The sequence below is a fragment of the Podarcis erhardii genome (assembly GCF_964252035.2).
Source record: "Podarcis erhardii genome assembly, chromosome: 6".
In the NCBI taxonomy this organism is placed as follows: Eukaryota; Metazoa; Chordata; class Lepidosauria; order Squamata; family Lacertidae; genus Podarcis; species Podarcis erhardii.
In genome coordinates, this window is record NC_138510.1 from 19,213,641 (window position 1) to 19,226,811 (window position 13,171).

The window sequence follows — 13,171 nt, forward strand, 5'->3', positions numbered from 1 at the left end:
AGGCAAGGTGGGAAATGGCCTGCAAGGCAGGGAGCAAGTCTTCCAGGACTCAGCCATGTGAACAAACTCTGTGTTGACCACTGCAAGATCACCAGGTCTTGAACGCTTTCCTTTATCTCTACAGAGGATGTCCTCCTTGTCCCAAACCTCTTTGATGCTTGGACTTCTCAGATTATGACTTATTCTTTCTATATACAGTACTTGTATCTTTCAGGAGCTCAGGGCTGCAAATCTGTAGGCTATCCCAATTCACCCGTATGGCATACGTATGGCAACTAAAACTAGTAGTACACACACACCAACTTGCCTTGGAGTAAAGGTAAAGGTAAAGGTAAAGGTAAAGGGACCCCTGACCATTAGGTCCAGTCGTGACCGACTCTGGGGTTGTGGTGCTCATCTCACTTTATTGGCCGAGGGAGCCGGCGTACAGCTTCCGGGTCATGTGCCTTGGAGTAAATCCCCTCAAAAGTAAAGGTACTTCTGAGTAGACATGTATAAGCTTGTGGTATAAAACTGACACAGTTAATTGAATATGATATTGTTAATTGGGTGACAGGCCTAGTTATCATGTATAGCTTCGCTCTGTGACAAAGCAGAAATGTGTTGCAGTGAAAAAGTTCTACTCGTATTCCTCACTTTGCACATGAAAATTCTGTTGTCAACCTGCCTCACTTTCACTCCACATGTGAATATCCTGAAGATTAAATATTTTTGATGTTTCCAGTTTGAATACATTTTCAGGTTTTCTCTCTCAAGAATCTGGCTTTTAGTTAGCATGGATGAATCTGTCAGTTTAACTTTCTCTGAAATTTCTAATTGTTCCAATCTCATGTTCTGTTCACCAGATTTTCACATCAGTTTGCATTATTTTTTGTAATTAAAAAATGTCCTCCTGAAAACAGCAGCATTTCTCCTAATACAGTTGTAACTTGGATCTCGAACGCCTTGGCTTCCGAACAAATAAGCTTCCGAATGATCAAAACCCAGAAGGGAGTCTTCCAGTTTCTGAACTATTTTTGGAAACCGAAAGTCCAATGGGGATTCTGCAGCTTCCAATTGGCTGCAGGAGCTTCCTACAGCCAATCAGAAGCCTCCTATAGCCAATCAGAAGCCGTGCTTTGGTTTTCGAACGTTTTGGAAGTTGAATGGACTTCCGGAACGGATTCCATTCGACTTCCAAGGTATGACTGTATACACATTTCTTTCTGCAATTTTGCCCAGTATAGACATTTTTGCAAGCAATTCCCCCCAACATTTCTTATGCTATTTTCATGAACATAATGCATTTTTATGCACGTGCCCTAACATATGCCTTTTCGTAAACATTTTTTGGCTGGAGAACTACTTTGAAAATGTCAGAGAAGCGCTAATTTTGAAGGAAAGCAACATTTCAACCAGCGTAGTCTTTTGGAAAGTACAAATCAGATAGGCTTGCAAAAAAAAAAAAAAAATGTGGACCCAACCATATATTTCCACTGTCCCTAGTTTTCACTGAGGCCTTGTGTAACTTCTTTCATTTCAGTGATGAAACTAAGATTTGGGGTGGGGTGGGAAGTCTCATTTTTGAAGGTGACTTGGCAAGTTTATCTGCTATTTCTTAAACACACCAAATCATATCAGAAGCAAACCTTTGTGCCATTTCCAGCTCTGTCTTGGAGCAGGGGTGGGGAAACTTTTTGGCCCAGTGGGCCAGATTTTTATCTCCCCTATCCCAACCCCATAGGACAGCTTCTATGGGGACTACCACCTGTCTGTCATCTGATGCCACGATGATGTCAGGTGCCTTTCTTTACTTTATGTTAATCAAAAACTTATCTCTCTATTTACAACACTATTTTAGTACAGTGGTACCTCGGGTTACATATGCTTCAGGTTACCTACGCTTCAGGTTACACACTCTGCTAACCCAGAAATAGTGCTTCAGGTTAAGAACTTTGCTTCAGGATGAGAACAGAAATCGTGCTTCGGTGGCGCAGTGGCAGCAGGAGGCCCCATTAGCTAAAGTGGTGCTTCAGGTTAAGAACAGTTTCAGGTTAAGAACGGACCTCCAGAACGAATTAAGTACTTAACCCGAGGTACCACTGTACATTAAAACACATATATTTGAACACATGGCTTATAAGGTCCACCTCCATTGATTTATATGTTTAAATCAGGACTAATGGAATATTCTTATTGTTACTGAAATTGCTGGGAGTGGTGTTTTTGTTGTTAAAAAAGAAACATTGATATTATCTATTTATTGTTTCTTTTTGCAATAATTTTTTAAAAGGCGTTATTTTAGTACAAAAGACTGTTGAGCACTTCTTCTTTTTGAAACAATTTTTATTTGATTTTACAAGTGAAGAATTATAACAATACAAAATACATATCCATATTTACAGATTTCCCTCCCCTCCATGTGGTCCTATTGTCAACTTTTTCAACTGCATATTATTTCAGAATCCATATCTTGTATCTCACCATATTGTCCATGATACTTGCTACATTACAAGTGTTATTAGAATCCTGCTAATGTTTTTATCCGCTTACAGTGGTCTCCTAGATAAATTATAAATTTTACCCATTCTTTATTGAGCTCTGAGTACAGTCAGAGCACGATTTCTGTTCTCATCCTGAAGCATAGTTCTTAACCCGAGGTCCTATTTCTGGGTTAGCGGAGTCTGTAACCTGAAGCATATGTAACCTGAAGCGTATGTAACCCAAGGTACCACTGTACTTCTGAATGCCCTTTCCTCCCAATTTATTTGTCTTCCTTGCTTCTTGATCGGGATGTTCAACGAGGAATGATAGGTGCTGAGAAGCCATAAATTGAAGCAATGTTTTGGGTGTCCCATGCCATCTGTGTCAAACACTTGGCACATCCCACTCATCATTATCCATTCTGAGTAGCAGCAGTTCTCCAGGGTTTCAGACTGAGGATATTCCCAACCCAACCTGGAGATGCTGGGGATTGAACCTGGGTCCTTCTGCATGCAAAGCAGCTGCTCTACCACTGAGCTACACCCCTTCCCAGATCTACTACCTTCTTGAGTTGGAATTCCATCCATCACTTGTAGTGGCCAAGGAAGTGCTTGGCTCGCCCAAAGCTTTCCTCCGCAGCAGCTCCATTCCTTCAAGTCAAGTGAGGACATGACAACAATGTTTGGAACTGCAGAAATGATCGAACTGTGCTAAATGTCAGAAAGAGTGTCTTTAGTGGAACAAGCTGCTTGGGAGGTTGTGCAACAATGTGCACCCGAGGAAGCTTCCCAGAAAGGATTGGCGAGGTGTCTCTGGTGGAAACGGAGACCAACTGCTGGCCTGTAGGCTACATCCAATCCACGAGCCCATTTTATCTGGCACAATGCAATCAAAGCCTTGATAAAAATTCTGTCCACAATTACAGTATTATGCGCAAGGAAAAGAATGCTGTTTTCAAAAGGTTGGGATAGACAGATGCCCCATATTTCCGTGCCACATTTTTCCCTTGGGTACGTTTGCAATGCTGGTTACTTTTCCATGTATAATTCAGAAAGGCAGAAGAATACTTAGCATTTGACCTTTGAGGCATTCTTTCCTCAGTCTTACCCATACGAATGATCTCATGTTTCCTGTGCAGTCTTTGGTCAGATCCACCCCATACATTTCTAGCACTCTTATTCCACTTTTATAGTCATGGTTTCCCCCAAAGAATCCTGGGAGATGTACCTAATTCATTAAACGTGCTGGCCTCACAAAGTTACAATTCCCAGCACCTTTAACAAATTACAGTTCCCACTATTTTTTTCAGTTCTCGCACTAGATGCCACAAACTTTATTCTAGAGCTTGAACTCTGTGAATGGGTTGTGAGGTGTTGCAAAAATACATAAATGAGGACTGAACCACTGTCTGGAGAACAGAGTGCACCCCCTTAAGATTGGATTGAATTATTATTATTATGGCAGGTTTTGAATAAATGTACACAAACTTTTTATTGATAACATATATATAGATGACTTAAGGATCTTTACAATTTTATAACACGCAGAGAATAACATGTGCTAAGAAACTAGAGAGAGGAGCTCAGGGAAGTATGGGGGGTGGGAGGGAGGTTTTTTTTCTTTTTGGGGAGGGAAAAAATGGAGGGGGAATGAGGATGATGTATTTTTGATTGATTGTTATTTTGAAACTCTTAATAAAAAAAGAATTATTATTCCTCCTATTTGTGATGTTCAGGTTGTGAGTGCCATTTATTATGTATCCAAAATGGCGCCATCCAGCCAGGCTCTGAGCGTCCTGATAACCTCAGGCTGCAGTGTAGCAGGAAATGGAGAAGAGTTTCCCACCAGCCTTAAAACAATCAGGTCCCCAAGGGAATCCTTGCTGGGTGATGGACCTGAGATGAGACGGGGATTACAAAGGCAAACCATTTTAAAGAGGAATTTGATGGATGGAAGTACTGGGAGTAGACTGAGAGATGTGTTTTTCAGACATAGTAGTCTTTGGTTCTCAACATCCCTTGCCAGTACGCTCCTTGTTTGCATCTTTGGGGAACCATAACGTTGCCAGTCCTTCAAGGACTGGTGTATGGCAAGGAATCTGGGTGAAATAGAAAAATGACAACTAGAAGGCAATTAATCATATGCTCTTATTGGAGAAATGGAAGGACTGTGTGGAAGGACTGAAAAGAAGACCTGTGAACAGAATTGTGTAGGCATAGTATTTGTGCTGTATCTGTTTAATGTATTACAAACATGACTTTCACCAAGGGCCAAGAGGAAATGAGCTGGCAGAATGTAATTAATCAAGCTGTAATTTGGCCCGTATTGAACTTTGGAATGAAAAGTAGCTGATGGTAACAGCCAAATGTTCCTTGGGGAGCAGCTCTTTTAATAAGCATATTTTAGGGCGTGAAGGATTTAATCTATTTCCGGAGATGGTGAGCACAGCCCATTGGGCATGAATTCTACCATGCCTGATTGAAATGAACAGGGTGATGGGCAAGAGGAGAATTTGCTGTTCTCCCGGTGAGATTGGATTATGCTTGGAGTCTTCCGTAGCACAAGGACAGGCAGATCTATTTTTGATGTGCCATTTCCCCTCCAAATCTGTTTCCATTGCCAACTAAGTTCTGCAAAAGCAGAGCTTTCTGTTTTGGAAACTTTCTGTGCAGCTTTAAAGACAGAAGGTCTACAGTCACAATTTCTATGGCAACTCTAGGGAGGAGAGTGAAGAAAATAATTCCGTCTCAGCCATTGAGACCTTGAACTCAGTGATGGTTACAAACAATAGGTTTTGACACTTCTGCTGGATGGAGTGTGTGCTGAGTTTTGTCCATCGTTTGGGAATCCTCCTCTCTCAAGACTGACAAATTGTTAGGGATAATATTTTGTACAGTGGTACCTCGGGTTAAGTACTTAATTTGTTTTTTTTTTTTATAAATATTTATTAAAGTTTTTAAATATAAATGCACAAATAATAAACAATCTTACTTCTATCACAGACATAGTTTCATCCCTTCTTTGGACTCCCTCACGTCTCCCGCTCCCATTTACATCGTTAAAAGTTTTTTCCAAACAAATTATCAACTTGTTTACAATCTCATGTCCACTCATTCAAATATAATCTAACACTTCTTCCAAAAATTTTTTTATATTTTCTTTAGTCTCACTTATCATCAAATTTCAAATCTAATTTAGTGGTGGCCAGTTTTTTATAATCTAGCATCCTTCTTAACATTCAATCAAATTACAATGTTTTTGTAGATACTTCTTGAATTTCTCCCAGTCTTCCTCCATCTTCTCTTCTCCCAGGTCACGGATTCTGCCAGTCATCTCGGCCAGTTGCATATAGTCCATCAGTTGCATCTGCCACTCTTCCAGTGTGGGTAGATCTTGAGTTTTCCAGTTTTTTGCGATGAGTATCCTTGCTGCCGTTGTTGCATACATAAAGAATGTTCGGTCCTTCTTTAACACCTTCTGGCCGACAATACCCAGAAGGAAGGCCTCTGGTTTCTTAGTGAAGGTATACTTAAATACCTTTTTCAGCTCATTATATATCATTTCCCAGAAGACCTTCACCTTAGGGCATGTCCACCAGAGGTGAAAGAATGTTCCTTCATTTTCTTTACATTTCCAACATTTATTATCAGACGAATGGTATATTTTGGCAAGTTTAACTGGGGTCATGTACCATCTATATATCATTTTCATTACATTTTCCTTCAGAGCATTACATGCGGTGAAGTTCAGCCCAGTGGTCCACAACCTTTCCCAGTCCTCAAACATAATATTATGCCCAATGTCCTGTGCCCATTTTATCATAGCCGATTTAACCATTTCGTCTTGTGTATTCCATTTTAACAGCAAGTTATACATTCTAGATAATACCTTAGTCTTTGGTTCTAACAATTCAGTTTCTAACTTCGATTTCTCCACCTGGAACCCTAGCTTTTTATCGTTTTTAAAAACTTCTTTAATCTGAGCATAATGTAACCAGTCTCGCACCTTATCCTTCATTTTCTCTAAACTCTGCAATTTCCAATTGTCTCCATCTTTTTCTAATATTTCCCAATATTTTGGCCATTTGGCCTCCATATTGGGTCTTTTTAGGGCCTTAGCCTCCAGAGGTGAGAGCCACCTTGGAGTTTTATTTTCCAGTAAGTCTTTGTATTTTGTCCAGACATTAAACACTGCTTTCCTGACAATATGGTTCTTAAAGGCCTTATTGATCTTGGGTTAAGTACTTAATTTGTTCCGGAGGTCCGTTCTTAACCTGAAACTGTTCTTAACCTGAAGCACCACTTTAGCTGATGGGGCCTCCTGCTGCCGCCGGGCCGCTGGAGCACAATTTCTGTTCTCATCCTGAAGCAAAGTTCTTAACCCGAGGTCCTATTTCTGGGTTAGCGGAGTCTGTAACCTGAAGCGTATGTAACCTGAAGCATATGTAACCCGAGGTACCACTGTACTAGAGAAACGAGTGGATAGGGAACTGGGCCTCCCATTTTTATCCTAGGAGCTTGCTACATCCCTTCCATCCTGGCCCTTTGGAACTACACAGTCTAACCTACCCCAGGCAGGTCAGTCATTGCCAGCAGCACAAGGATACATGGCCATAGAGGCTGACCAGCTCAATATTGCCATGTACCACCAAATTGTGTGGTTTCAGAACTTTGGAAGAGGAAATATCTCCGGAACAGAAGTGCAGTTCTGATGGAAGATGGGAGGAATTGCTCAACAAACAAGAAATCAACTTACGTCAATTTCTGATCTGATCTGATTGGGTGGAAAGGGTCCCCAGACAAGAGCTTTTTATTGGCTCCTTGCTAGGGGCGGGGCGGGCCAAGGAGCACATACTGGCAGCCAGCTCCCCTTCGTGCTAATAGCCGCTGCATTTAGTGCTAAAGTGAATCTAACTTGTACTACATTTATATAAATAAGCATAAATATTTATGCAGACTTTTCAGGAAGATAAGTGTGATTGCTAGCTGTTTTCGGTTGGTTGGTTTCTGGCTAAGGAGAAGATCCAGGGTTTTCTCAGTCATAACGCCATGCAAGCGCTTCTGTCTTCAATTTATTTCACACCCAGGTGGAAATGGCGACAACCAAGTTTGTGTCGTTTTTTAAATAGAGCTAGTGTTTAAAAATTCCAAAGGCTGTGATATGGTATATATGTTTGCACATTTTTTTTTTTAAATCTAAGCAAGGGTATCTGAAGAGATATTCCATGTGGCTGTGAGTGGAGATCATAATGGTGGAAGAGCTCTTATCGGATCAGATGCATCTCCCACTCTGTGCTTCACATTCTTCTCGCTGACAACAACAACAACATGATTTGCTGCCTTCCAAGATAGTTAGCATCCTGGCTCAAGATTGCACAACCAGATGTGTTACCACAGAAACAATCTAAACAGTAAAGCTCTTTTTCCAGTTCCAACCCACCCCTCCAATGATGGTGAATCAAAATGTTGCAGCCATATTTCAGCTTTCTGTATATGTGTGTTTGAGAAAGAGAGTGTAGGAGGACGATACTTTCCTACATCTGTTAACATTTTAAGGTTCTCCATACAGTCCTGGAAATTGAAATATACTGTATTAGGAACGTGATTTATATGCCTCAGAGACAGTTTTATTAAAATCCTGAGGAGTTTTTTAAAACATTTTTTTCCTAAAGAGCTGCTCATTTCTTCAGAACTGATTTATTCTAACTCACTCACAACAGGCTTAGTGGCAACGGCAGATAAAGGCTGTCTCTTTGAAAGCAAACAAAGTAGTTGAGTACTCTCAACTGTGACAGATTCTGATGCTGACAAATGTTAACTTATTAGTAATATAAAGTGAATGTATATTGAATTAAGGGAAGCCTCTCTTTTTTAACCCAGTAGTTCCCATTCTTGGGCATCCTAGTTTGCCAGAGAACTGCTGGTAGACCACGCGAGGAATAAATAAATGAAGTTTGCAATCCTAAGTACACACTGGGCTCCTCCACATGATCTGTTTATTGAAAATATATCCTAATTTGCTTGCACTAAGCTTATGCAGAGGTCAATTTCTGGTCTTTATTGAGCATTTCTTCTGATTTGTTTGCGGGGCAGCTATATGACAATGAGAGTCCATCCAGCATTTATCCTGATTGACTTGTGGGGTGTTTATATGTTTTCTCATTAACCACCTGTTCATTCCCTACATTGCAGTGCTTTTCCCTGTCACTTTCCTAACCGCAAAAAGCACTTCAACCCACAACTGAAAACCATGGTTTGGAGAGGGTTTCCCACTCCACTTTGAAGATCAAGTGCTAACCATTGGCTGCTGTGGTTTGGAGGTCCCGCTGCATTGAACCATGGATAACCAAACCCTAGAGAGATAAGCACTATGCTGCTGAGGCGTGGGCCAAATTAGATGCTGGGTTTTCTATTTTGTCTCCCCGAGGACAGTGCTCTATTTTCTCCAATGTTACTGAATGCCTGCCACTCATGCCTATGGGAATAAGAGACACCGTTTGCCTGGGTGGCCAGACCTGTCCTCTGCTCAGTGCTGGCAATAGGTTATGGAGATGCTAGCAGTATTTTCCCTCTTTGTGTAGCCTTGTCTTCTGCTTGGCATTGTCCTATCTGCTCCCAGACTTTTCCTAGAGAAGTCTAGACTCTCTTTCCTAGAGAGCCTAGACTGGCTCCTTTCTTCTGCTTGCAGGCAAGGACCTTTTATTCCAAGAGGCCTTTAGGAACTGACTGGAAAGGGCTTGCACTGTGATTTCCCCTACCTTCTTGCAGTTACATTACCTGTGTTTTTAGAAATATATTTTTATATTATTTTAATTCTATTAGTGCTTCATTATTTTTAAAAATGACTATTTTTTGGGCTTTTGCTATTTTATCTTTAAGCTGCATTGAGCCCCAATCTGGGGGAAAAGGTGGGATAATAATAATAATAATAATAATAATAATAATAATAATAATACATATAGTTCTTGGAGGTGTTATGCTGAAAAAGCCACATTGATGCATATGGTATGGGCTTGTGTTGTGACCTACTGTATTATTTTTTGGACTGTAGTTGTTGTCCATATCAATATTGTACTGGTGGAAATCCTTGATAATTGCAGATGTTCATGGATTTTTAAATTATGTTCCTATAGTATGGGGGCTAAAAGCAAGACGGCAGAAGTGGATTTTGTAAGTCCTTACTAAGAAATGTGTGCATCAAGCCTGGAAGGATAAACATCCACCATCTATTATGTAATGGCCTGATAGTCTTGCTGTCCTGGCTGCATTCAAGCATGTTTCCTATAAACGATAATCTTACGTGGATACCTATTTGGACATCTGGAGGGCTTATATTGATTTATATGTTTAACATGGGTATTGTATCCTCGCTGTGACCTGATGATGTTTCTTGTATTAGTATTTTTATTGTTGTTCTTTCTTTCTTTCTTTCTTTCTTTCTTTCTTTCTTTCTTTCTTTCTTTCGCTTGCTAATAAAAGATTCATAAAAAGCAAAAAAGAAATAAGTGGTGAACTATAAACAGGACCCGTATTGGAGCTGAATTACACCCCTGCCCAGTCATATCATTAATTTATCTTCCATACTATGGGATTGCACTTTTGTGGCACTGCCATTGGAATTAAAGTGTTTAAGATCGAGCTGATTGCGCCCTTCCTTTCTCCGAATCTCCCAGATGTTCCTTAAGGCTGAGGAAATGTTTTCATTCTGAAATTGCCCGATGCTGACTCCATGTCCCCATCATTTTATTGCTAAAAATGCCTTGGGCTCGGTGTCAGCTGAAAGTTTAAGCAACCCGCTATGCTATTTTTGGATTATTCAAGTGCATTAAGATGGATGTTTTCCATGAACAGCACGCTCCCCCCCCCCCCCCAGCCTGGTCCTCCACCAGCATATTTCTCTCTGTACTCACATAACCTCTTTGATTTACTGGTTGAATCATCACAAACTTCACAATCTCACATATGCTTCCTCCAGCCTGGACAGACGGGACCAAGAAATAGACACAGCCAGATTCCAGCGTAGTGCCTAAAGGGTATATATGCCTATACCTTTTGTGTTCTTGTGAGGCTGTTTGCATTGTTCCATCCCTACAGGTGAAACACAATACAAATAATCTCCAGCTAGTTGTATAACAGACTCTTGAAGCGGCATTCTCATTGGAAAGGCTGAGTCTTTTAAAAATAGCATCCACCTTTGCGAAGCCCATCTGGTGGTGTCTTCCCCATGGTCTGGTGGTTTGTAACATGTTACGGAACAGAGTTATGAACTAGGAAGTCCACAGCTAAGATAGGGTGCACTGAACTTGAGCTGTTGATTTGCTGGTGGCAAGCAGTGTAGGGATAGAGTAAAAAAGGTAAAGGGACCCCTGACCATTAGGTCCAGTCGTGACCGACTCTGGGTTTGCGGCGATCATCTCGCTTTATTGGCTGAGGGAGCTGGCGTACAGCTTCTGGGTCATGTGGCCAGCATGACTAAGCCGCTTCTGGTGAACCAGAGCAGTGCACAGAAACGCCGTTCACCTTCCCGCAGGAGTGGTACCTATTTATCTACTTGCACTTTGAGGTGCTTTCGAACTGCTAGGTTGGCAGGAGCAGGGACCGAGCAACGGGAGCTCACCCCGTCGCGGGGATTCGAACCGCTGACCTTCTGATCGGCAAGTCCTAGGCTCTGTGGTTTAACCCACAGCGCCACCCGCATCGTGGGGATAGAGTAGGGATCACTCAGTTCTACATACCCACCCTGTAGACCAGCTGCCCCACCAACTGATCATCAACAAGCAAGGGTAGAACTTGGAGGAGGTGATAGACGATAACTTGTTAGGAACATTCCCACCCCATGGAGTTTTTAACCCGTGCTGTTGCAGTCCCAGATGGAGCAGCTCAAAGGAGATGACACCGATGGGTAGCACTCTTTTCAGATAGCACCAAGGCCAAAACTGCCACCCCTGTTTGTTGTTGTTTTTGTCTTGATAGGTATTAGGGGAGAGGGAGAATGATTGTGGGTGCTCCCTTATACCAGCAGGGAGTTATAGGGGTGGGGAGCATGCAGTTATCCCCCAAAATATGCTAGCTACATACATAGCAGAAGTGATTGTGCTGCTGCTGTCCATAAGTACATGCTTGCATAATTGGAAGGCGGACTTGGCTGTCTCCATTTTGGACCTGCTAGTAGTTATTACGATCCCCATAAGTTACTCGTTTCAGTGCATATTGGTGTTTAATTGCACATCAGATCCAATGTGCTATCCTAAAATGTGAAATGTTTTTTTTTTTGTATTTGACATTTTGATATTTTTAGGTTGTTGTAAACTCCTTAAAGTTTTCTTTGAAATATGAAATGGTGTATATATAATAACAAACTGGGCAATCTTTGGCATGCCACTCTCTCTCTCTCAGCCTCTGCCTTCCATTAGCCCTTAACAACTTGGGGCCAGTTTATCTGCAAGATCGCCTTACCAGTTATATATGCTTCAATCTGCAGAACTGGTTCAGTTACAGGTCCCACATAATACACCCTCCCATTTGTTAGAAATCCATCTTTTAGTGGTGTGGCACCCACACATTGAATACCCTGCCTATTGACATAAGGCAGGAGCCTGCTAAAAACAACATTTTTGTTTAGCCAAACCTACCTAGATGTGTAGAATATTATTTACATGTGTATTGAGCTTATCACTAAGTTGATGCAGAACCAGTGGATGATCTGTTCTCTGCTAGGGAGCAATCTATTTATGTCCATGAAACATGTTGTGGGCTGGGTCATGATGACTGTAACCCAGTGCTAAATTTCTAAAATGGGAACTGTCAGTGCTCCAGCAGTTGGGAAGTCAAGTCCAGAGCCCTGAAATATCTTTTCCTTGATACATGAGAATCTTTTACGTTTACTTTGTAGTACAGTAGTGTAGCCTCGCCTTTGAATGACTATGTTGGCTCCTGCTGGAGTGACTTTGTTTTGGTAAAATCTTGAAAGAACCTCCAGTCTTCAGTTTTCCTCTTCCCCGCTGACAATATATTGTGACTAAATGTGCTTTATGGTGTTAGGCTGTGGGCACAGACAAAGTAACTCTGCCTAGGCAGTTGCCTCCACTAAATACCTTTTAAAGAACATCTAATTTTTCCAATCAGAAAAGAAAACAATACGTAATGTAATTTTTTGGGAGGGGGGTTAACTATGTTTATATTTGAATAATTCTCCAAAATGTGGGTATTTATTTGAAGAATCTGGTTGCTTTTTTTGCAGGGGGTACTGATAACAAGATTACATTTTGGCATCACTGCTTGCTGATCATAGTAGGGTGAAAAAAGGTAAAGGACCCCTGGACGGTTAAGTCCAGTTGGACTTGACTATGGGGTTGCAGCACTCATCTTGCTTTCAGGCCGAGGGAGACGGCGTTTGTCCACAGACAGCTTTCCGGGTCATGTGACCAGCATGACTAAACTGCTTCTGGCTCAACGGGACACCTAGTGGAAGCCAGAGCGCACAAAAATGCTGTTTATCTTCCCACCACAGTGGTACTTATTTATCTACTTGCACTGGTGTGCTTTTGAACTGCTAGGTTGGTAGAAGCTGGGACAGAACAATGGGAGCTTACCTCGCCGCGCGGATTTGAACGATTTGAATAGGGTAATGGCATGATTTGGGGTCTTCATCACCAGGAAATCGTGGGCATGATATTTCCAAGAGCCCAGAAGTGGAATGATATACTTAT

The 13,171-nt window shown here is 41.5% G+C and overlaps 1 protein-coding gene across 3 annotated transcripts in view; it reads left to right on the plus strand.

The window, feature by feature from the left end:
* The window catches only part of RIPOR3 (RIPOR family member 3), a 99,390-nt gene that overhangs the window by 5,894 nt on the left and 80,325 nt on the right, over positions 1 to 13,171 (plus strand). The window lies entirely within an intron of this gene.